Genomic DNA, 27,316 nt, shown 5'->3' on the forward strand with positions numbered 1-27,316 from the left:
CAAGGCGAAAGGGGAAGCCCTTGCTCAGTAGTGACAGCCAACACAGGGATGGCAAGACAGCAGGTTACAAAGTGCTTTGTTGCTGTCACATGTTAACAAGCGACAGGCATGAAACCTCCAGGCCTTTTTCTGGGAAGATGGAAAAATGTCAAATGCCAGTACTCTGAGCCACCACGTCTGCTGAGTGGCCAGGTGGTCCCAAAAACACACTGACGGTGGGCACTGAGAGAGGACTTGACTCAGGAGGAACAAGGCAACATGGCATGGGGTCGATCTCAAGATTACCATTTAGCTGACTGAAGGAAAACAAGTAACCTATTACAGTGATGTTCCTTTTCTGGTCTTCATTCTCACTCTCTCAAAACCCATCCAATGTTCCATCTAACAGAGTGATCTGTTCATAGTGCAAATTCCATCATCTCACCACCACAACCACGACTAACAACCCTCCAAAGAACTCTTCTAGTAAATACAAAATGCCTTGCCACGGCTGAACAGGCCTGCCCTTGCCAACCCCTCCAACCTGACCCTGTACCCATCTCCTCTCACTCTCTGTGCTCTGGCCACATTTTATTTCAGTTCCCCACAGAAGTCATGCTTCTTTGCTCCCCACCCCCGCCCCCCCAGGAGGCTTTGTAAACGTTGGGCCCTCAACCTGAAATGCTCTTCAACCTCATGTCACTTTGCTTAGTAAACATCTGTTTGTTCTTCACAATTTAACTCAAACACCATTTCCTCAAGGAAGCTTTCCCTGATACCCTCTTAACCCCAGGATCAAGTCAAATCCCCTGTCAAATATTCTCATGGTACCACATTCCTTTCTTCCCACACATTTATTACAATCATAATTTTACATTTATGTATATGGTTATAATTTGATTTGATGTCTATATTCCTCAATACTCTAAACAGGAACTGTATATGACTTGGTCACAAGTGTATCTCAGGGCTTACTATAGTGTCTGGAATGTAACAGACACTATATATATGTTTATTGACTGAAAGAAAAATTCAGAGAAGGAAAATGAAGCTCTGTCCAAATCAAAATGGTTCTGCTTAGAGAAGCTGTTCTCCTCTTGTGACCTTAAGACGAACTATTCTTCCCCTTCCCCCTTCCTCTTGCCCAAATTTCTTTCAGAAGTTACTTTCTATATCCTGCCATGGTAGCCATAGTGATAAGCTGGCCTACAGCCAAAAATAGACTAAAAAGATATCACCTTGTCTGAGTACTCCAGGCTTCCAAAATAAAAGTCCACAGCAAAAGCCCAGGCATATAGAAATATAATAACCTTTACCCAGTAAAGAGACTGAGCCAAACAACTAGCAGCCTCTGCAAGAAACAAGTACTTCCCAAGGCAGGCAGTGCCCCCACATGACCCACCCAAACGAAAAAGGCGAAAGGAGCAAGGCTGCAGGCAACTGAGGCAGAAGCAGGGATACCATTCCCTGAAGGGATTTTAAACCCTATCTTTACTCCCTGGATAAAGCAGAGATGTGCCCAAACATGAAGTATCAAAAGTCTCCCTGAGAGGCAGATTCAAAGTAGGTCTACAGATTGTGGCTCAGAGAAGCAACACCAGGGCCTGAAGAAACTCACATAAAGCTCTAATTGAGGCCAAAATTCCTTTTAGAAGCAGAAGGGTCTTGTCCTTGCCCTTCTACTCTTTAGGATAGGCAGGTGGGGGTGGGGTGAAGGAAGCAGAAGCATTTACTGAGCTCTGCTTAGTGGCAGCCATAGTGATAGGTACTTCAGGGACAGGGCTGTTAGTCAAATGAGACATAGATAAGCACATACAAAGTCAGGCAGGTGAGGCTCAGGGAGGTTAAACTTGTCCAACAGCTAATGAGTGGCAAGGTCAGGAGCAAACCCAGGTCTGCCTGAATCCAAACACTCTTTTCTCCTACCCCAGTGCTGTCTTTGTGGATCATCTATGAGCCCAGCTCTGCTCCTCACCCCTTCACCACCACCTTCCTATCCAGAGTGGGAATGCAGCTCCAGCAAGCTATCTGGGTAAGGAGAGGCTATCTTCTGCAAGCACAGCCTCAATTAGTATGTACATATAAATGAGGTACACCCCACCCCCCAGGTATGGAATATATTTCACTGTAGGGAGTAGAGCTCATCACCTGTAGCTAAGAAGATGAGGCTGGATTTTCTGAAAATCCCAAATGGGCCCATAGGAATGAAGTCTCTCTGCCTTTCCTAGAACCCACTGCTGCTGGGTGCTAGGATGGTAAAACTTAAACCAAAGGATGGTGTATGCTCCATCACACCATGAGAAAGACAGTACCTTTAAGGCAGACAATCCTAGCTGAAGTTTCCATAGCCCCTCTAGCTATGCAGAGAGGGTAGCAACTCAATACCTGAATCATTCACATCCACACTTACAAGATTAAGCACCCATTCCCTGTGCTATAGTACAAGGTTAACCCTTCCCTTGCACTCATTACAGGATCTGCCTCTTATCAAATGCTATGCCAGCTGATTATTGTAACTATTATGCCATTATAATAACATTATTGCACTTTTTTCCTGCACTTAACATCTGTTGGCTGATAGGTTTAACTGGTACATAAGCAATAATTACTCAGTGCTCTCTCCTTTCCAACTGAGCCTCTAGTGTGACTCTTAAAGCTAAATCCAACTGCAGCAAATGCCCAGGCCCAGCAGCAGTGGGAAACATGGCTCATGTGGGCTCAACCACCATATTTCCAGCGGTCACAGTGCCAGAAACAGAGGCTCTGCTAGGTCCCTAATTGTTGACACACTCCCCCATTCCTGGGAAGGTGATGGAATTTGGCAGAAACACCAAGCAGCAAGCAATTTATTGTTGAAAACCCCTACAGGGTCAGAGGAGTCGTGTACAGGCCTCAGTACTGCAGAGGGACAAGCAGTACCAAATCACAATGCTACATACCACAGCAAGAGAAGGAGGAAAGGAAAATGCATTTCTCCACTGGGAGCTCTCATATAAATGGTTCCCACAGAGCTATTCTGCCTGCTTCCCTATACACACTTCTTGGCAACTGCTGGTAAATTGGCAACAGAAAGAAGAAGAGGGAACAGAGGGCTATCTTCAGGCCACATTTTGAAGCTAAGAAATCCGTCAACCTGGCTGCTGGGCCTTCTTCATGCAGAGCCCACCAGGGGCCAGGATGCAGCCTGGAGTCCAAAATGGAGAAGCAAGTCCCACTTCCGGTCAGCCGAAGCCCCTGACACAGTATATATATGTGACTATATATGTCACGCTATATATGACAAAGTAGAGAAAGATGTGAGATTCTATGACTACAGAATATCAATATGCCTGAATTACACATTAGCCTTATTAAAGAAAAGGCAACCCATAGCGAGGCTGCCTAAAAAACACATGATAAAACAAACCCCACCAGGAGACCAGGGCTGCCCCTCTTTGTTCTCTACCCTGTAATACACAGGGCTCTTTTTTTTTTTTTTTTTAAAGGCGGAGAGGGGGCGGAAGGTTATTTGAATTTAAATTACCCATGAACACTATAATCTGTGTGCAAGGAGAAAAGGAACATTCAAGAGTGCCAAGCGCAGGCCTTTGGGACATGTGTGGCCGAGGCAGTAGTAGCCCACAGGGCTTTCTCCTTCAGCCTCAGCTTGTTACTACTCTCATCACTTGGGAGCAAGCAAGCCAGCAGGCATGGCCCAGGCAGCACAAAGGGGCACTGTCTCCTAGGTCTAGGGAGAAGATTGTCCTCTCAGAAGGAAATTAGTATGAAGCAACAAAATATGCACAAGACCAGTCATCCACAGAAGTAACCCATCTGAGAAGGGAGTTTGGAAAGGTGTTTCTGACTCTCACCACTATATTCTCATGGCCAAGCAGTACCTGACACATAGTGGGCGCTCAGCAAAAAACTGTAGATTTGGGGCTTCCCTGGTGGCGCAGTGGTTAAGAATCCACCTGCCAATGCAGGGGACACGGGTTTGAGCCCTGGTCCGGGAAGATCCCACATGCCACGGAACAACTCAGCCCATGCACCACAACTACTGAGCCCGCATGCTGCAACTACTGAAGCCTGCACACCTAGAGCCCGTGTTCCGCAACAAGAGAAGCCACTGCAATGAGAAGCCTGCGCACCACAACAAAGAGTAGCCCCCACTCGCCACAACTAGAGAAAGCCCATGCACAGCAACAAAGACCCAATGCAGACAAAAATAAATAAATAAATTTATTTTTTAAAAAAACCAAAACTGTAGATTCAATGGTAGCCAGAAAGCCTACTTAGGTTGCAACAGATTGAGGAGAGCTAGAATCTAGTTGTTCCTACTGTAACCTGTGGTAAAAGAATGACTGTGGTCTGCAAAGGATACATAAAAGGGAATCTAGAGAATAAAAATGAATCTCTCTCCAATACATTCCTGGTGCCCGAACAGACTGACGAGTGTATTTTGGTCAGAATACGGATATAGCCCTAGAAGGACAATGCTGCGAGGAAAGAAGAGGAGAGGGAAGGAGACAGGGGAATAAATAGGATGAAATATTTACTGAGTGCTTACTATGTACATATCTGAAAACTCCGGGGGGGGGGTTACAAATGAAGAAATAGGAGCAGAGAGGTTAAATAACTCATCTCCAGTCTCACAGCTAGTATACCGTTTGAATCCGTGTATATCTTACCTACAGCCAAGAGCTTTCCACCATGCTTCACCTTGACGTCCTCCAGAGCTGAGTTGGCTCCCAGCTCACCTTTCCTATAGTGGAGACAATGCTCCTACCTGTGCACACAAATCAACTTGGTAGTCATGTTTCTCAGAGCTAATTAGTTAACTGAAACTGTGGCTTGATGGTCTCATGAATTTCATATGCTTAAGAGAGCCCACTGGAACTTAAACCTGGGTGAACTAGCTGAGTTTCCAGACCTGCAAAGCTGCCAAACAGTGAGGCCTTGACTAAGCCATCAGCTGGTACATACCTCTATAACAACTCTCTTCAGCATAGCACAGGTTAGGGTTAGGTGAATAAAGATAACCTGAGCATGGTCTCTGCATGCCCCCAATAAGTTCTCTTCAGAGATTGCAAAGGAGGTACCAGGAGCCTCTCCCACTCTGAGCTGTGTCAGTAATACACAGAATTCTCTTTGAAGGCAACCTTATTCTGATTTAAGTAAGAATAGAAAAGGTAAAAAGTCAAAGATTTCTGCTTAGTTCTTAGAAGCAGTTGAGCCTTCCCTCCATGGTGCTCACTGCCTCTCTGAAGCTTCCAGAGACCTTCCACACCCATGACACCAGGGGCAGCAGACTGGAAAGGGTAAGATGATTTTTTTTTTAATTAATTAATTTATTTATTTTTGGCTGCATTGGGTCTTCGTTGCTGCGCGCGGGCTTTCTCTGGTTGCGGCGAGCAGGGTAGCACTACTGTTTGTTGCGGTGTGGGCGGGGCCTTCTCATTGCAGTGGCTTTTCTTGTTGTGGAGCACGGGCTCTAGGCGCGCGGGCTTCAGTAGCTGTGGCACACGGGCTCAGCAGCTGTGGCTCGCGGGCTCTAGAGCGCAGGCTCAGTAGTTGTGGCGCCCGGGCTTAGTTGCTCCGAGGCATGCGGGATCTTCCCGGACCAGGGATGGAACCCGTGTCCCCTGCATTGGCAGGAGGATTCTTAACCACTGCGCCACCAGGGAAGTCCCAGGGTAAGATGATTTCCAATGTTGTATTCTGAAGAGACCAGTGGTGAGTATCAGCCAGTGTTTCTAATGGAAGTGAATACCCTGGACAAACTCAGGGGAAACTAAGAAGTACAAGTACAAGAAACTAAGAACACACTGTCTCTCAGGGTTGTCTGTTTATTTTGCCTCCTGTATGAGGGCTTTCATCAGTTAAAATTGTTTTTTTCAATGCTTAGGGAAGCTGATGATTCACCCAGGTGCACAACAGCTGCTGGGAAGACCTGTGGGAAGGGACCACCCGGCAAAGGCAGGCTGTGTATGGTGAGGAGGGTCTCCCAGGACACTCCCAGGGAGTGCCCTACATGCCAAACCATATGTTGTCAGGATATTAATCCAAATCCATCTTGCACACTTTACAATGTTTACTCTCTCTGGGACATGGAGCATTAAATTATATCCAAGGACTACATGAGTCCTTCCAATTCTATTCCATACTTACTTCTTTGCTCAAAAGATTTGTAACCTGGAAACAAAGCCCTCTGCCTAATAGCAATAACACTCAGCAAAGAATAGAAAACCAGACTGTCAATTCAAGCTTCCCTAAAAGGTATCGCCCCAATGGAGCTTTAGAAAATGGAGAAACCTACTACTGACCCCTTTTTTCCAGAGAAGACAGGCCTATGTAACTGAGATTCCTAAAGAGGGAAAAGCTAGAGCCGAAAGAGGAAAGAGAAAACACCACAGCTCCACCCCCTGCCCCTACTGCAACAGCTCTGAAAACCTGTAAGAGAATTCCAAAAAGAGAAGACTACCTCACTGCCATAAGAACTTAGAGCAAGGGGCATGAATGTAAACTAAGGCTACCCGGAACAGTCACAGCTCTACCCTGACTAGCTATATGGCCCCAAGTAAGTCATTCAGACTCCCCAAACCTCAATTTTTCACCTCTATAAAATGGGGATGTTGTAAGGATCAGATAAAACAATGTATCCAAAAGCCCTTTAAAAACAGTAAAATGTTGAACGTACTTTAGGCCTGATTGTCATTCTAAGACCCCTAAGTGAGAAACCCTAAAACACTTCTGGGGACCAGAGAAGCAAGGCTGCCACCTCTGAGAGGCAATCTACAGTGACTGGGTCTAGGTGTTTACAGAGAAACCCATGCTTCAGGACTAAAGAGAGAACAGAGAATTTGAAGAGATCAAACTTAGGCGTGCTCAGGTACATTAAAAAAATAACAATATATGTACATGGTTCAAATTAAAGAAAGCACACAAAGGTATACAATGAAAAGTCAGTCTCCCTCCTCTCCTGTTCTCCAGCCACACAGGGGGTCTCACCAGAGACGACCACTCTTTTCAGTTTCTCATGTATTCTTCCAGATATTCCAATTAGCTAGTTTCTACTGCAGATGAGGATACCACTGGTGGCAACACTTTCAGACCCGCAAGTAATACCACACAGTAAGCACTGCCATGGGCCCTTAGAGACTATGAAAAGAACAGGACAGCCAAAATAAAGATAATGCCCTCCAAGAGGCTCCATAGAGGTACAGATTTCCTTCTGGCTATTATACTGCTTTGCCCCTTGGCTGACCACATTTAGGCAATGATTTTGTACAATATATTTCCCTTTCCGTTGTGCTTGCTCATCCAGAACCCCTTCTCAGAGAAGCCATTAACATGAATGGTCTCTGGGACTTCGCACTGTACCAGCCTGACCACCAGGCCCTTAGAAGTCGACAGAAGCAAGAACAACCAACAAACCTGCCTCAGCCGAGGCTGGGCAAAAAGAGCAAAAATCACGCTTGTCCCCAGGACACCATCTTTCTGGGGACAGAATACAAGGGAGGATGAAGCCCAGACCGTGCATGGTCTCTGCAGGACTCAGCTCAAGAAACTAAGTCACTACCCACAGAAAGTCACAAGATGCTCTCTACCCAAGCTAGGCTTTCACCAAAACTCCCTCAAAAGCTTTCAGGTTATGCCCTCCCCTTCCTTTCTTCTTCCACAAGGAACTTAAATGTGTGAAATTTCAGCCTCTACCCAAAGGTCACAAATGGATAGTGTATAGGTCAAATCTATACCACAGATGTGCTTTGGTAGTCCTTGTGGATTTCACATTAAAATCTGGATTTCTAGCTTCTCTTGTAACATGAGATGACGAGGCCACTAAAGCCACACTCGCCCATGGCAATAATGGGCTGAGTAGCAGCTGTCCCCCATGGAGCTCATAAGCGCTCCGGTTTGACACAGCCCAACATTCCCTGCTGCCTCACACTGTTTCTGACCCGGCCCTGGAACATCTTTGAGTTGGAGACCCCTGGCCAATGAGTGACAGAGAAGGCTGATGAACTGGTAGGCAGAGGAATTGACCAAATGGCTGGATTCCTGGATTCAAAAGCATGTATTAAACACCCTCTGTGTGCCAGGAATTATGCTGGGGGCTGGGTACACAAAGAAGAAGAATGAGGGATGCAGTTTCTGCCCTCCGAGAATTTCTAATCAAGTTGGGAAGATAAGACTTACTCTAAAGAATCAGACTGTTTCACACAAAGGGCTCTGGGAGTTGAGTGTGCCAGACTCACTGTGATTAGGGATCAAGGAATATTTCAGGGAAGAATTGAGATTTGAACATAACTGTTAATCATTTCTCAGGCATTCATGTATTCATTCATTCAACAAGCATTTACGGTGTCCATGTTACACTCAGCATTATGCTGGAGACAAAATAAAGCATGCCCACGTCCATGAGATCCTCATACAATAAGAGACAAAGCAATGAACCAGGGTAAACTATGCTGAATTCTATAATCAAAGTGTTGCTATGGGGATACAGATGAATAGGTATCAGGCAAGACTGACTGAAGAAGGTGGATCTGCAGCATAAAGTAGGAAACTAAGCAGAGAGTACTCTGGACAAAAGAACTGGCAGAGACGCAAACACGCGGAATGATTACAGGACCATGTGGATCAGTTTACCAGGAGCAAAGGGTATTGGTAACAGTACAGGATATAATTAAAGTGGTAGGACAGGGATACACCGTGATAAGCATGAACACCAGGACAACTGATACATACGGAATTTATTTAGCAACCAGTAAGTGCCACTGAAAGCTTCTAAACATGAGTGTTCTCCAATCTGCACTGTATTTAGGAAGACCCTAATGGGCAGTGGTACACAATGTCCTGGAGGAAGCCTAAGGAAAAGACAGGAGGAGGCTCCTATAAAAACTCAGGTACCGTTACAGGAAACAGAGGAAGCAGTAAGACTAGACGAGAAAGATAGTGCAGAGGCTTGTCCCAAATTTTAAGACAATGGCATTTCTTTGAAAACACTCTTTAATTTCTGGGGTTTGTTACCTATTCAGACTGGTCTTGCCCCCAAATAATGAGGTTTTACCCTATTTGCTTCATTCAGAGAAGTAAGGCACAGGCTATAGTTATGCTGCTCAGGATTTTTAAAACCCCAGCTTGAAATCAATATAATGGGGGGCAGTAACTTCAGGGGCTTTTTCCCCACTCCCACCCCCATTGCTACACTGAACCAGTTGCAAATCTCACAGGAAAAGAGCCAACTTGAGCACAAAATCCGGGTCAGTGTATTTGACTATGCCCCTCTGACCTTGCACAAGGCCAGAAATGGGCATACAAATCAGAAGAAAGCTGTGACAGAAGTCAAAGTCCCCTTAATGAGCTAATGGCTTCATGTCTGGCTGAAAAGCAGAAGGCAAGAGACAAGAACACATTGCCTCAGAGGGCTGCAGGCAGACTCTGGACCAGCCAGCCCTGCTCCATTAAAATCACCATGTCAGACACTGCACAGGAAACGGAGTCCCCTGACTGGGGCAGCCAGTTAGAGAGAGCTTCAAAAAGGTGAGAACTAAGCCGAGTAAGGAAAGAGATGGCAGAGAAGCTGCAAACTTCCTTGCTTTTCAAAACTTTTAGTTATTTAGCATGAGCATGATCAGTGTGATTGATAGGAATAATAAGCCAACCAACAAACACAATGATGCGATGGTTAAGATCACACACTTGCCCAGTCAGCATAACTTACCCTCTAATCAGGTCAGGAACTGGAAACTGCTGTTGCTGTCATTATTGATAATAATATATAGAGCACTTATACTGTGCCAGCGGATGCACTTTCTGCAATTCTCAATTCAGTTACAAAAGTAGCTATTACTATTCCCATTCTACAGATTATAAAATCAAGGCTTGGAGAAAATAAGTAATTTGTTCACAATCTGAAATCTAATAAGTAAATAGCAGAGTAAGAAACCAAGCGAGCTGACCCATGACTGGGTTTTTTTTTCAACTGAAGTATAGTTGATTTATAATGTTGTGTTAGTTTCAGTACGTATATATTTATTCTTTTTCATATTCTTTTCCATTATAGGTTGTTTGTTTGTTTGTTTTGGCCTCACCACACAGCATGCAGGATCTTAGTTCCCCAACCAGGGATCAAACCCGTGCCCCCTGCAGTGGAAGCATGGAGTCTTAACCACTGGACCACCAGGGAAGTCTCTCCATTATAGGTTATTACGAGATACTGAATATAGTTCCCTGTGCTATACAGTAGGTCCTTGTCGTTCATCTCTTTTATATATAGTATGTGTACCTGTTAATCCCAAACTCCTAATTTATCCCTCCTGGCCCCTTTCCCCTCCAGTAACCATACATTTGTTTTCTATGTCTGTGAGTCTGTCTGTCTTGTAAATAGGTTCACTTGTATCATTTATTTTAGATTCCACATATAGGTGATATCATATGATATTTGTCTTTCTCTGACTTACTTCACTTAGTATGATCATCTCTAGGTCCATCCATGTTGCTGCAAATGACATTATTTCATTCTTTTTTATGGCTGAGTAATATTCCATTGTATATATATATGTGTGTATATATATATATATATATATATATATATATAAAACACATCTACTTTATGCATTTATCTGTGTTGGGACACTTCGGTTGCTTCCATGTCTTGGCTATTGTAAACAGTGCTGCTACAAACATTGGACCCCTGAGTGGTTTTAAACCACCTGACATACCATTTATTCCTTAACTTTCTTTTTCTTTTAGAAATGTTTTAAAGGTTTGCTTGGATCACAAAATAAGGTCCACTGGTTCACTGGCTCCATTCTTTACAGAACACACAGCAGTCTGGCCTGGGAACTACTTCACTGTTTCTACAACAAGTGGAAACTTCAAATCTATTTCCTTTGGGATAAGAGCAAAAGGAAACACACTTCAACATAAATAGGAGAAAAATCAGGGTTTCCCTGGTGGCACAGTGGTTGAGAATCTGCCTGCCAATGCAGGGGACATGGGTTCAAGCCCTGGACCAGGAGGATCCCACATGCCGCAGAGCAGTGAAGCCCGTGCGCCACAACTACTGAAGCCCACACGCCTAGGGCCTGTGCTCCGCCCCAGGAGAGAAGCCACCGCAATGAGCAGCACGCGTACCGCAGCAGGGGGTGGCCCCCCGCTCACCACAGCTGGAAGGAGCCCATACGCAGCAACAAAGACCCAACGCAGCCAAAAATAAATAAATAAAATAAATAAATTTTTTTAAAAAATCAGCATGACAGCCAAAAACCTCACTGGTGAGAGTTGTAAGATAATAAACAAGGCAGTCAGTGGAGGCAGGGCCTTCTCCCTCCCTAGAGATTTTTAACTGCAATAATATCTTGCATCTTTACAAGGCTCTACATAATTCTAGCAACATCTATGGCCATCTTCTGTGAGCTCTCTGGCTTGAGTCTTGGCTCTGCCACTAATACACTGGTGGCCCTAAAAAAAGTATATGGCCCATTTCACTTCTCTGGGGCTCCTTTTATCAGTAAAATAGGAACCAATGGAAAGCAAAACTGAAGCCCTGGGTGGTGACAGAACTAGAAGGGTACCTCCTCTTTACTCACCCAAGGAACCACAAACAGCCATCCCTTGGCTCTGAACAAGACTCAGTCCTGATGTTTGCAATGAACTTGATATAAAGACCCCCTAGGATGATCTCTTCCAGCACAGAAATACCGTGAATTTAGACTTTAGCAGCTGGGCCCAGGGGTGGAGACTTTGCTTCACGAATATAATCAAATTCAACCCTCATGAGTACGAGATGCAAAGGGTCACAAAATCAACATTAAAATCCTTCCTAAGGAGCTGGCCTTTTATGCTTCCAATGTCTACTACTCACTGGATTCAAAGCATGACCAATCAATGTTTTCTGTATTGACTGTCCTACTTTATGTTTCTTCCACTGAACTAAAGCCTGCTAGTTTTCTACAGTTTGGTCAGACAGATGCCCTCCTTGGGAGGCTCATAGAAATGAGAGGCATAAGCAGGAAACTATTCACAAATGTAAAGAGACGTCCATTTAAAAGTCCACTGGCATCAGCCTTCCTCACCAGACCTTTGGGATGCATCTCTCATTCTTCTTCCCATTTCTAGAACTCCTCTCTCTCACAAGACAGAAAGGGCAGACAACTTGCAGAAAGGGAAGTGGCAAGACATGGATCAATTCATTGACTGCTGTACGTTTCTCTACCTGTGATGATAATAAGTGGTAATTAAAAGGCATAATCAAGAATACTTTCAGTCAAGCACTCCCTCTGGCAAGAGCACCAGAATCACAACTAACTGCTGAACAATCATTGCCAGGAAGACACCGGAACTCACCAAATAAGATACCCCATATCGAAAGACAAAGGAGAAGCCATAATGAGACGGTAGGAGGGGCACAATCACAATAAAATCAAATCTCGTAACTGTTGGGTGGGTGACTCACAAACTGGAGAACACTTATACGACAGAAGTCCACCCACAGGAGTGAAGGTTCTGAGCCCCACATCAGGCTTCCCAACCTGTGGGTCCAGCAATGGAAGGAGGAATTCCTAGAGAATCAGACTTTGAAGGCTAGCAGGATTTGACTGCAGGACTTCAACAGGACTGAGGGAAACAGAGACTCCACTCTTAGAGGGCAAACAAAAAGTAGTGTGTGCATCGGGACCCAGGGGAAGAAGCAGTGAACCCATAGGAGACTGAACCAGACCTACCTGCTAGTGTTAGAGGGTCTCTGGCAGAGGCAAGGGGTGGCTGTGGCTCACCATGAGGACAAGGACACTGGCAGCAGAAGTTCTGGGAAGTACTCCTTGGTGTGAGCCCTCCCAGAGTCCGCCATTAGCCCAACCAAAGAGCCGGGTAGTCTCCAGTGTTGGGTCGCCTCAGGCCAAACAACCAACAGGGAGGGAACCCAGCCCCACCCATCAGCAGACAAGCAGATTAAAGTTTTACTCAGCTCTGCCCACCAGAGCAACAGCCAGCTCTACCCACCAGAGCACCAGCCAGCTCTACCCACCACCAGTCCCTCCCATCAGGAAACTTGCACAAGCCTCTTAGATAACCTCATCCACCAGAGGGCAGACAGCAGAAGCAAGAAGAACTACAACCCTGCAGCCTGTGGAACAAAAACCACATTCACAGAAAGACAGACAAATGAAAAGGCAGAGGACTATGTACCAGATGAAGGAACAAGATAAAACCCCAGAAAAACAACTAAATGAAGTGGAGATAGGCAACCTTCCAGAAAAAGAATTCAGAATAATGATAGTGAAGATGATCCAGGACCTCGGAAAAAGAATGGAGGCAAAGACTGAGAAGAGGCAAGAAATGTTTTAAGAAAGACCTAGAAGAATTAAAGAAGAAACAAACAGAGATGAACAATACAATAACTGAAATGAAAAATACACTAGAAGGAATCAATAGCAGAATAACTAAGGCAGAAGAACGGATAAGTGACACGGAAGACAAAATGGTGGAATTCACTGCCGCGGAACAAGATTAAAAAATAATAATAATGAAAAGAAATGAAGACACCCTAAGAGACCTCTGGGACAACAATAAACACACCAACATTCGCATTACAGAGGTCCCAGAAGGAGAAGAGAGTGAGAAAGGACCCGAGAAAATATTTGAAGAGATTATAGTCGAAAACTTCCCTAACATGGGAAAGGAAATAGCCACCCAAGTCCAGGAAGTACAAAGAGTCCCAGGCAGGGTAAACCCAAGGAGAAACACGCCAAGACACATAGTAATCAAACTGACAAAAATTAAAAACAAAGAAAAATTATTGAAAGCAGCAAGGGAAAAACGACAAATAGCATACAAGGGAACTCCCATAAGGTTAACAGCTGATTTCTCAGCAGAAACTCTACAAGCCAGAGGGAGTGGCATGATATATTGAAAGCTATGAAAGGAAAGAACCTACAACCAAGATTACTCTACCTGGCAAGGATCTCATTCAGATTCCATGGAGAAATCAAAAGTTTTACAGACAAGCAAAAGCTAAGAGAATTCAACACCACCAAACCAGCTCTACAACAAATGCTAAAGGAACTTCTCTAAGTGGGAAACACAAGAGAAGAAAACGACCTACAAAAACAAACCCAAAACAATTAAGAAAATGGTCATAGGAACATACATATCGATAATTACCTTAAACGTGAATGGATTCAATGCTCCAACCAAAAGACACAGGCTTGCTAAATGGATACAAAAGGAAGACCCATATATACGCTGTCTACAAGAGACCCACTTCAGACCTAGGGACACATACAGACTGAAAGTGAGGGGATGGAAAAAGATATTTCATGCAAATGGAAATCAAAGGAGAGCAATACTCATGCCAGATAAAACAGACTTTAAAATAAAGAATGTTACAAGAGACAAGGAAGGACACTACATAATGACCAGGGGATCAATCCAAGAAGATATAACAATTATAAATATACATGCACCCAACATAGGAGGACCTCAATACATAAGGCAACTGCTAACAGCTATAAAAGGGGAAATCGACAGTAACACAATAATAGTGAGGGACTTTAACACCTCACTTACACCAATGGACAGATCATCCAAACAGAAAATTAGTAAGGAAACGCAAGCTTTAAACGACACAACAGACCAGATAGATTTTTTTTTTAATTCCTAATTAGCAATTCTTTCTTTCTTTTCTTTCTTTCTTTCATTCTTTTCTTTCCTCCCTCCCTCCCTCCCTCCCTCTCTCTCTCTTTATGGATGCATTGTGTCATCATTTATTTACAGGAAGCCCCAACCAGATAGATTTAATTGATATTTATAGGACATTCCATCCAAAAACAGCAGATTAGGGCTTCCCTGGTGGCGCAGTGGTTAAGAGTCCGCCTGCCAATGCAGGGGACATGGGTTCCAGCCCTGGTCCGGGAAGATCCCACATGCTGTGGAGCAACTAAGCCCATTGCCACAACTTTGACCCTGCACTCTGGAGCCCATGAGCCACAACTACTGAGCCCACGTGCCACAACTACTGAAGCCTATGTGCCTAGAGCTCGTGTTCCACAACAAGAGAAGACACCACAATGAGAAGCCCGCGCACCACAACGAAGAGTAACCCCGGCTCACTACAACCAGAGAAAGCCCTCGTGCAGCAACGAAGACCCAGAGCAGCCAAAAATAAAATAAATAAATGAATAAATTTATTTAAAAAAACAGCAGATTACACATTCTTCTCAAGAGTACACAGAAATTCTCCAGGACAGATCACATCCTAGGTCACAAATCAAGCCTCAGTAAATTTAAGAAAACTGAAATCATATCAAGCACATTTTCTGACCACAACACTATGGGACTAGAAATCAATTACAGGGAAAAAAACATAAAAAACACAAATACATGGAGGCTAAACAATACATTACTAAATAACCAACAGATCACTGAAGAAATCAAAGAGGAAATCAAAAAATACCTAGAGACAAATTACAACAAAAAAACGATGATCCAAAACCTATGGGATGCAGCAAAAGCAGTTCTAAGAGGGAAGTTTATAGCAATACAAGCCTACCTCAAGAAACAAGAAAAATCTCAAATAAACAATCTAACCTTACACTTAAAGGAACTAGAGAAAGAAGAACAAACAAAACCCGAAGTTAGCAAAAGGAAAGAAATCATAAAGATCAGAGCAGAAATAAATGAAATAGACAAAGAAAACAATAGCAAAGATCAATAAAACTAAAAGCTGGTTCTTTGAGAAGATAAACAAAATTGATAAACCATTAGCCAGCCTCATCAAGAAAAACAGGGAGAGGACTCAAATCAATAAAATTAGAAATGAAAACGGAGAAGTTACAAGAGACACCACAGAAATACAAAGCATCCTAAGAGACTACTACAAGCAACTCTATGCCAATAAAATGGACAACCTGGAAGAAATGGACAAATTCTTAGAAAGGTATAACCTTCCAAGATTGAACCAGGAAGAAATAAAAAATATGAACAGACCAATCACAAGTAATGAAATTGAAACTGTGACTAAAAATTTTCCAACAAACAAAAGTCCAGGACCAGATGGCTTCACAGGTGAATTCTATCAAACATTTAGAGAAGAGCTAACACCCATCCTTCTCAAACTCTTCCAAAATATATAAGAGGGAGGAACACTCCCAAACTCATTCTATGAGGTCACCATCCCCATGATACCAAAACCAGACAAAGATACTACAAAAAAAGAAAATTACAGACCAATATCACTGATGAATATAGATGCTAAAATCCTCAACAAAATACTAGCAAACAGTATCCAACAACACATTAAAAGGATCATACACCATGATCAAGTGGGATTTATCACAGGGATGCAAGGATTCTTCAATATATGCAAATCAATCAATGTGATACACCATATTAACAAATTGAAGAATAAAAATCATATGATCATCTCAACGGATGCAGAAAAAGCTTTTGACAAAATTCAACACCATTTATGATTAAAAACTCGCCAGAAAGTGAGCATAGAGGGAACCTACCTCAACATAATAAAGGCCATATATGAAAAAACCACAGCAAACATCATTCTCAATGGTGAAAAACTGAAAGCATTTCCTCTAACAAGACAAGGATGTCCACTCTCACCACTATTATTCAACATAGTCCTGGAAGTCCTAGCCATGGCAATCAGAGAAGAAAAAGAAATAAAAGGAATCCAAGTCAGAAAAGAAGAAGTAAAACTGTCACTGTTTGCAGATGACATGATACTATACATAGAGAATCCTAAAGATGCCACCAGAAAACTACTACAGCTAATCAATGAATTTAGTAAAGTTGCAGGATACAAAATTAATGCACAGAAATTCTTGCATTCCTGTACATTAATGATGAAAAATCTGAAAGAGAAATTAAGAAAACACTCCCATTTACCATTGCAAAAAAAGAATAAAATACCTAGGAATAAACCTACCTAGGGAGACAAAAGACCTGTATGCAGAAAACTATAAGACACTGATGAAAGAAATTAAAGATGATACAAATAGATGGAGAGATATACCATGTTCTTGGATTAGAAGAATCAATATTGTGAAAATGACTATACTACCCAAAGCAATCTACAGATTCAATGCAATCCCTATCGAATTACCAATGGCATTTCTTACAGAACTAGAACAAAAAAATCTTAAAATTTGTATGGAGACACAAAAGACCCAGACTAGCCAAAGCAGTCTTGAGGGGAAAAAAACGGAGCTGCAGGAATGAGACTCCCTGACTTCAGACTATACTAGATAGCTACAGTAATCAAGACAGTATGGTACTGGCACAATAACAAAAATATAGATCAGTGGAACAGGATAGAAATCCCAGAGGTAAACCCAAGCACCTATGGTCAACTAATCTATGACAAAGGAGGCAAGGATATACAATGGAGAAAAGACAGCCTCTTCAATAAGTGGTGCTGGGAAAACTGGACAGTTACACGTAAAAGAATGAAATTAAAACACTCCCGAACACCATATACAAAAATAAACTCAAAATGGGTTAAAGACCTAAATTTAAGATCAGACACTATAAAACTCTTAGAGGAAAACATAAGAAGAACACTCTTTGACATAAATCACAGCAAGATCTCTTTTGATCCACTTCCTAGAGTAATGGAAATAAAAACAAAAATAAACAAATTGGACCTAATGAAACTTAAAAGCTTTTGCAAAGCAAAGGAAACTACAAACAAGACAAAAAGACAACCCTCAGAATGGGAGAAAATATTTGCAAACGAATCAACGGACAAAGGATTAATCTCCAAAATATATAAACAGCTCATGCAGCTCAATATTAAAAAACAAACAACCCAATCAAAAAATGGGCAGAAGACCTAAATAGACATTTCTCCAAAGAAGACATACACATGGCCAAGAAGCACATGAAAAGCCGCTCAACATCACTAATAATTAGAGAAATGCAAATCAAAACTACAATGAGGTATCACCTCACACCAGTTAGAATGGGCATCATCAGAAAATCTACAAACAACAAATGCTGGAGAGGGTGTGGAGAAAAAGGAACCCTCTTGCACTGCTGGTGGGAATGTAAACTGATATAGCCACTATGGAAAACAGTATGGAGGTTCCTTAAAAAACTAAAAATAGAATTACCATATGACCCAGCAATCCCACTACTGAGCATATACCCAGAGAAAACCATAATTCAAAAAGACACATGCACCCCAATGTTCATTGCGGCACTATTTACACTAGCCAGGTCATGGAAGCAACCTAAATGGCCATCAACAGACGAATGGATTAAGAAGATGTGGTACATATATACAATGGAATATTACTCAGCCATAAAGAAGGAATGAAATTGGGTCATTTGTAGAGACATGGATGGATCTACAGACTGTCATACAGAGTGAAGTAAGTCATAAAGGGAAAAGCAAATATCGTATGTTAATGTATATGTGTGGAACCTAGAAAAATGGTACAGATGAACTGGTTTGCAGGGCAGAAATAGAGACACAGATGTAGAGAACAAACGTATGGACACCAAGGGGGGAATGTGGCGTGGGGGTGGTGATGGTGGGATGAATTGGGAGATTGGGATTGACATATATACAGTAATATGTATAAAATCGATAACTAATAAGAACCTGCTATATAAAAAAATAAAATTTAAAAAATTTTAAAAAAAAAGAATGCTTTCAGTCAAGACAGCCAGCAAGCAGACCTCATAAATATACCCCTTCCCATTTCTGTGTAGATATGACATGTGACATGGGCTAAACATCAGACACTACCCAAAGGCTCCAATTTCTAGACCAGGAACACCTGGGCTCAGCTGTGAGCAAGGCCAAGGAGGCACCAGAGAAGCAAATGTAAAGAATAAATTCAATTCCTGCCTCTTTGGAGAAGTCCAAGTAAAAATATCCCTCCTACCTCCACCCATATTCCATTTCTTTCCGAATCTCTTAACATCATTAGGCTTTGAGGCAGACAGTATAGAATAACTTCAGAAAGGGACAAACTTCTGCTCTGAATTATTAAGAACATCAATAAGCAAAAAAATAAACATCGTTCTTACTAATCCTCATGATTACAAACATCTAATGGCCAATGAGTTTACTGGGCCTGCTACACCCATTTGTTTATACCCTGTACATAACATGCTCAGTGATTAGAAACAGCTCTGCTGGTTGGAAAACGGAACTAGTAAGGACAAGTCCACAGCTCTGACCCTCCTAAAAGCCAGCTAGCTCCAATCTTTGCATGACAGCCATTAGCTAGAGCCAGCCATCTCATAAGAGGCCCAAACAGAAGAGGGTAACAAAGGCACTATCCCTAAGGCATCTGCAACATGTAAGACATTACTCAGTGACCTCTTCAACAGCAGGAACTCTCTTTTCACAACATTTTTCATTGGGCTTGGCACCTAGTAGGGCCTTGAGAAAATAAGTTGAATGGCTGATTATCCTGCTGATGATTGCAGACTCCTGAGGAGTGGGGATGGGCAGCAGAGTCAACAAAAATAGCTCTAGAATCAGAACTGGATTTAAAGACTGACTACACCAAACTTTTTGACCTTGACCAAATCACTTAACCTCACTAAGCTTCAGTTACTTCATCTGTAAAATGGGGATAATACCAACTATCTTACAAGGTTGATGTGAGGACTGAATGAGATAATATTATCCTGCTTTCACTAGTTTGGTGTTTGAGGTGTTGAAAAAGCTTATTGTTAACAGCTGGAATTTCTAGATAGAAAACAAGCCTTGATTGTATTAGTGAGACAATATAGGATAAGACCATGCATTCTCAATGAGGGCAAAATCACCCCCAAACGGGTGAAAACTGATTCTTGGGGAAGAAAAAATCTTAGATATTACAACAGTTTGTGGCCCTCCAAAGAGCCACAGTACATAAACAGATACACAGTACATCTGTGGTATTAAAATTCCACTGACTGGAGGCAGGGGGGCAATTAGGGAAAAAAATGTCTCAAAAGGTGCTAATGAAAAAAGGTTGAGAAACACTTGATTAGATGTCCAAAGGGACAACCCAGTTTCCTCAAGAATCTCGTCATACTGGCACCCTAATCTTGCACTTCCGGCCTCCAGAACTGTGGAAAATAACTGTTATTTAAACCACCCAATCTATAGTATTCTGTTATAGCAGCCCATAATTGACTAAGTCACTTCTCAATGCCTCAAATAGTGCCTAGGACACTATTAGGAGAATGAAGGCAGACATGGCCAGCCATCATAACCACACCCTTGTCTATCAGTCTGGGCTAAACATAGTTCAGTTGCTCCTGGATTCTCACTATCTCCAAGGTAGAAAATTGCACAAGTGAGGACATTTACAGGTTTACACAAGTTTTCAGGTGTAAACTCTTCACAAATCAGGAAAATTCTGACAGGTTCTTCACATGTGTCCTGAGCAGCCTGACTCTTTTATGAGGTTTTTATCCCAAAGACAAACTCAATTACTGTTGAAGCTTTTAATCAGGGGTTACCGACAGCCCCACCTGAATGACAACAAGCTATCCTCCCCTACTCAGCCGTAAAACCCTTGGTGAAAGTAAATAAAGAAAAGAAAAGGGCAGGATATTCCTTCCTTATAATTAAAATAAGAAGCTCTATGTTATGGAAGACTAAGGCTTGCAGCTTAAAGCCGACTCAGAGAAGGATAAAGCATTCATCCTTGCTCAGAAAGAGAAAAGATTAGCTCCACAAGGACAGGTCTCCAAATTGACACCAAATCCAGGCATTAGAGATTCCTGTGCTACAGAGCGTGATCTAAGCACCAGCTGAGGCCCCAGAGAAAAATCCCCAGCAATCCACAACCAAGGGGCTGGCATTGTAAGAATGTTCAGATTAGCTCTCCTGAAAAGAGGCTTACTCCAAGAAACTGGCAGATGGCCTCCACAGCACAGCTTCACTCAGGAAAGGATAGAAAATGAATGAAAAATAGAACTACCATACAACCCAGCAATCCCACTACTGGGCATATACCCTGAGAAAACCATAATTCAAAAAGAGTCATGTGTTTTCCGGGAAGATGGCGGAAGAGTAAGACGCGGAGATCACGTTCCTCCCCACAGATACACCAGAAATACATCTACGCATGGAACAACTCCTACAGAGCATCTACTGAACGCTGGCAGAAGACCTCAGACCTCCCAAAAGGCAAGAAACCCCCCACGTACCTGGGTAGGGCAAAAGAAAAAACTAAACAGAGACAAAAGGATAGGGACGGGTCCTGCACCAGCGGGAGAGAGCTGTGAAGGAGGAAAAGTGTCCACACACTAGGAAGCCCCTTCGCGGGTGGAGGCTTCGGGAGGCGGAGTGGGGGAGCTTGGGAGCCGCGGAGGAGAGCACAGCAACAGGGGTGCGGAGGACAAAGCGGACAGATTCCAGCGCAGAGGATCGGGCCGACCGGAACTCGCCAGCCGAGAGGCTTGTCTGCTCGCCCGCCGGGGCGGGCGGGACTGGGAGCTGAGGCTCCGGCTTTTGTCGGAGCGCCGGGAGAGGACTGAGGTTGGCGGCGTGAACACAGCCTGCAGGGCGTTAGTGCACCGCGGCTGGCCGGGAGAGAGTTCGGGGAGAAGTCTGGAACTGCCGAAGAGGCAAGAGACTTTTACGTCCCTCTTTGTTTCCTGGTGCACGAGGAGAGGGGATTAAGAACGCTGCTTGAGAGAGCTCCAGGGACGGGCGCGAGCCGCGGCTAAAAGTGCGGAGCCCAGAGACAGACATGAGACGCTAGGGCCGCTGCTGCCGCCACCGGGAGGCCTGTGTGCGAACACAGGTCACTAGCCACACGCCCTTCCGGGGAGCCTGTGCAGCCCGCCACTGCCAGGGTCCCGGGATCCAGGGACAACTCCCCCGGGAGAACGCACAGGCGCGCCTCAGGCTGCAACTTCTCACTGGCCTCTGCCGCCGCAGGCCCGCCCCACACTCCGTGCCCCTCCCTACCCCCGGGCCTGAGTGACCCAGAGCCTCCGAATCAGCGGCTCCTTTAACCCCGTCCTGTCTGAGCAAAGAACAGACGCCCTCCGGCGACCTACACGCACAGGCGGGGCCAAATCCAAAGCTGAGCCCCTGGGAGCTGTGAGAACAAAGAAGAGAAAGGGAAATCTCTCCCAGCAGCCTCAGAAGCAGCGGATTAAAGCTCCACAATCAACTTGATATACCCTGCATCTGTGGAATACCTGAATAGACAACGAATCATCCCAAATTAAGGAGCCCTGTGGATGAAAGGCTCTTGGTGCTGCAGCCAGGAGTCAGTGCTGTGCCTCTGAGGTGGGAGAGCCAACTTCAGGACACTGATCCACAAGAGACCTCCCAGCTGCACATAATATCAAACAGCAAAAATTTCCGAGAGATCTCCATCTCAACGCCAGCACCCAGCTTCACTCAACGACCAGCAAGCTACAGTGCTGGACATCCTATGCCAAACAACTAGCAAGACAGGAACACAACCCCACCCATTAGCAGAGAGGCGGCCCAAAATCATAATAAGTCTACAGACACCCCAAAACACACCACCAGACGTGGACCTGCCCACCAGAAAGACAAGATCTAGCCTCATCCACCAGAACACAGGCACTAGTACCCTCCACCAGGAAGCCTACACAACCCACTGAACCAACCTTAGCCACTGGGGACAGACACAAAAAACAACAGGAACTACGAACCTTCAGCCTGCAAAAAAGGAGACCCCAAACACAGTAAGATAAGCAAAATGAGAAGACAGAAAAACACACCGCAGATGAAGGAGCAAGATAAAAACCCATCAGACCTAACAAATGAAGAGGAAATAGGCAGTCTACCTGAAAAAGAATTCAAAATAATGATAGTAAGGTTGATCCGAAATCTTGGAGCTAGAATGGACAGTAGAATGGACAAAATGCAAGAATCAGTTAACAAGGACCTAGAAGAACTAAAGATGAAACAAGCAACGATGAACAACACAATAAATGAAATTAAAAGTACTCTAGATGGGATCAATAGCAGAATAACTGAGGCAGAAGAACGGATAAGTGACCTGGAAGATAAAATAGTGGAAATAACTACTGCAGAGCAGAATAAAGAAAAAAGAATGAAAAGAACTGAGGACAGTCTCAGAGACCTCTGGGACAACATTAAACGTACCAACATTCGAATTATAGGGGTTCCAGAAGAAGAAGAGAAAAAGAAAGGGACTGAGAAAATATTTGAAGAGATTATAGTTGAAAACTTCCCTAATATGGGAAAGGAAATAGTTAATCAAGTCCAGGAAGCACAGAGAGTCCCATACAGGATAAATCCAAGGAGAAATACGCCAAGACACATATTAATCAAACTGTCAAAAATTAAATACAAAGAAAACATATTAAAAGCAGCAAGGGAAAAACAACAAATAACACACAAGGGAATCCCCATAAGGTTAACAGCTGATCTTTCAGCAGAAACTCTGCAAGCCAGAAGGGAGTGGCAGGACATATTGAAAGTGTTGAAGGAGAAAAACCTGCAACCAAGATTACTCTACCCAGCAAGGATCTCATTCAGATTTGATGGAGAAATTAAAACCTTTAGAGACAAGCAAAAGCTGAGAGAGTTCAGCACCACCAAACCAGCTCTACAACAACTGCTAAAGGAACTTCTCTAGGCAAGAAACACAAAAGAAGGAAAAGACCTACAATAACAAACCCAAAACAATTAAGAAAATGGGAATGGGAACACACATATCGATAATTACCTTAAATGTAAATGGACTAAATGCTCCCACCAAAAGACACAGATTGGCTGAATGGATACAAAAACAAGACCCATATATTTGCTGTCTACAAGAGACCCGTATGCTAACACATATATATGGAATTTAAGAAAAAAAAAAAAAAATGTCATGAAAAACCTAGGGGTGAAACAGGAATAAAGACACAGACTTACTAGAGAATGGACTTGAGGCTATGGGGAGGGGGAAGGGTAAACGGTGACAAAGCAATAAAGAGGCATGGACATGTATACACTACCAAACGTAAGGTAGATAGCTAGTGGGAAGCAGCCGCATAGCACAGGGAGATCAGCTCGGTGCTGTGTGACCGCCTGGAGGGGTGGGATAGGGAGGGTGGGAGGGAGGGTGACGCAAGCGGGAAGAGATATGGGAACATATGTATATATATAACTGATTCATTTTGTTGTGAAGCTGAAACTAACATACCATTGTAAAGCAATTATGCTCCAATAAAGATGTTTAAAAAAAAAAAAAAAAAAAAAGAGTCATGTGGGCTTCCCTGGTGGCGCAGTGGTTGAGAGTCTGCCTGCCGATGCAGGGGACATGGGTTCGTGCCCTGGTCCAGGAAGATCCCACATGCCGCAGAGCAGCTGAGCCCGTGAGCCATGGCCCCTGAGCCTGCGCATCCAGAGCCTGCACACCGCAACGGGAGAGGCCACAACAGTGAGAGGCCTGTGTACCGCAAAAAAAAAAAAAAGAGTCATGTACCACAATGTTCATTGCAGCTCTATTTACAATAGCCAGGACATGGAAGCAACCTAAGTGTCCATCAACAGATGAATGGATAAAGAAGATGTGGCACATACATACAATGGAATGTTACTCAGCCATAAAAAGAAACGAAATTGAGTTATCTGTAGTGAGGTGGATGGACCCAGAGTCTGTTATAAAGAGTGAAGTCAGAAAGAGAAAAACAAATACCGAATTGGGAGATTGGGATTGACATGTATACACTGATGTGTATAAAATGGATGACTAATAAGAACCTGCTGTATAAAAAAATAAATAAAATTCAAAAAAAAAAAAAACCCTATCATGAGTACCATTAACTGAGACCACTCCCTGGCTCTACATTTCCTAAACTATAAAACGGGTGTAAGAATATCTACACCCCATAAAAAAAAAGAAAAGAAAAGAAAAAAGAATACCATATGCTAACACATATATGAAATCTTAAAAGAAAAAATGGTTCTGAAGAACCTAGGGGCAGGACAGGAAGAAAGACGGAGACATACAGAATGGACTTGAGGACATGGGCAAGGGTAAGCTGGGACGAAGTGAGAGAGTGGCATGGACATATATACACTACCAAATGTAAAACAGCTAGTGGGAAACAGCCGCATAGCACAGGGAGATCAGTTCTATGCTCTGTGACCACCTAGAGGGGTGGGATAGGGAGGGTGGGAGGGAGACACAAGAGCGAGGGGATATGGGGATATATGTATACATATAACTGATCCACTTTGTTATACAGCAGAAACTAACACAACATTGTAAAATAAAGCAATTATACTCCAATAAAGATGTTAAAAAAAATGAATGAAGAAAAAGACAGGAGGCAGGATGAGAAGGTCTGAGCATGAATCCACAAACATAAATGAAATAACAATTAGAAGGCATCCACCTATATGGAAAAAGGCACAACTTGCCTTTACAAACGCTCCTGTCTTTTTGAATATTCTCATTTATAGCAAATCTTCATTCTTTGAGGGTGAAAACAGTTATTGCATTCCTATGTCCCAAGAGCTTTCATATTACTACCTCATTTAACCACTCTTTAAAATATTATTCCCATTTTTATCCATTGGAAAAACCAACCCTACGAGGTGAAATAACTTGTCCAAGGTCATATGGCTAATAAGAAATAGATTCAGAATCAAAACTCATGTTCAGGGGCTTGCCTGGTGGCGCAGTGGTTAAGAATCCACCTGCCAATACAGGGGACACGGGTTCGAGTCCCAGTCCGAGAAGATCCCACATGCCATGGAGCAACTAAGCCCGTGCACCACAACTACTGAGCCTGCGCTCTAGAGCCCACACACCGCAATTACTAAGCCTGTGCGCCACAACTACTGAGGCCCGCACGCCTAGAGCCCGTGCTCCACAACAAGAGAAGCCACCACCACAGTGAGAAGCCCGCACACTGCAACGAAGAGTAGCCCCCGCTCGCCGCAACTAGAGAAAGCCGGCGCGCAGCAACGAAGACCCAACGCAGCCAAAAATAAATAAATTTTTTTTAAAAAAACTCATGTTCAGGGAATTCCCTGGCAGTCCAGTGGTTAGGACTCTGCCCTTTCACTGCCGAGGGCCCGGGTGCAATCCCTGGTAGGGGAACTAAGACCCCACAAGCCACGCCGTGTGGCCAAAAAAAAAAAAACTCACGTTCACCACTAGGTCCACTTCAAATGAACTGTTAATTCATCTGAACTCAAGGGACAAGACTGCTTACCCATGCCATTTGGGTTTTAAAAAAAAAAAAGTATGGTATCATGTATTAATGAAACTGATCTCTCATATGGTTCAAAAATGTCTCCGTCAGAGTTGGATTTTCAAAACTACTTTGTACAAAGGCCATATCAAAAAAAAAATTTTTTTTATATGGGAATTCCCTGGCAGTCCAGTGTTTAAGACTCCACTTCCAATGCAGGGGACACAGGTTCGATCCCTGGTCAGGTAACTAAAATCCCATATGCCGGGTGGTGCAGCCAAAAAAAACAAAAACAAAAAACAAAGGCCATATCACTTAAGTGATGCCACCCACAACCCCGTCCACTTGCACCCACACATACCATTCTAAAGGAGAACAAGACTCAGTGAGAATTAAGTTCTGGCATGTTCATTTCAAACCCTTTTTTTTAACTTTCAGTTTCACTTCATTATCCTTTTCTCCTGTCAATGAAACACACCAGGGCTCAAAATTGGCCTCTGCAGAGAATAGCTCCTATTCAAAGACAGCAGGAAAGGTGAAGAAAGCAGGAATCAGAGGACAAGGCAATTTCTCATTCCTGAGCTACCACATCCCTACTAACATACTCCCCATTCCCATCGTCTGTAAAATGGGAGCAATAAGTCTTTTCTGTTGCCAATTTCATCAGAACAGCACATGTATTAATTAGCTGATAAAATTCACCAAACACCCAAAAGAAAGGTAAAAATAAATCTGGTGTGGCAACACCTTTAAAACCCAAGGTCCATGTTCTCAACTGAAGCCACAGACCAAGTCCTGATCCATTTTGAACAAACATCAATCCTAATATCCTCATGTCCTGACTCCCATCAAAATCCTATCCAATCTCCAAATTTGGCTAGTTTTATCATAAAAGAAAAGAGCTTGGGTAGGTTGGGAGCTAAAAACACACACAGATACAAAACACATCTTTCACACTGTCAAAACAAACACTGTGTTTATAAAAATCAATTTCTTCTCTTAGCAAACATGGAGGATTCATTCCTTACCTGCCTACCTAGTCTGGGTTTAATCTAACCCCCTCAATCCCCCAAAGCAGTTTGCCTTTTTGTTTTGTTTTATTTAGGCCGGAAAGCCAGCTGGACTTGAATCGAGGCCAAGCATTTAAAAATATTAGAAAATTGATCTTACATATGAATCA

General features: G+C 43.3%; 1 protein-coding gene across 3 annotated transcripts in view; it reads right to left on the minus strand.

Annotated features, from left to right (window-relative positions):
- The window catches only part of SIL1 (SIL1 nucleotide exchange factor), a 299,033-nt gene that overhangs the window by 221,509 nt on the left and 50,208 nt on the right, over positions 1-27,316 (minus strand). The gene's annotated exons all lie outside the window — the stretch shown is intronic.

Source organism: Pseudorca crassidens, chromosome 3, assembly GCF_039906515.1.
Source record: "Pseudorca crassidens isolate mPseCra1 chromosome 3, mPseCra1.hap1, whole genome shotgun sequence".
NCBI classification, from domain to species: Eukaryota; Metazoa; Chordata; class Mammalia; order Artiodactyla; family Delphinidae; genus Pseudorca; species Pseudorca crassidens.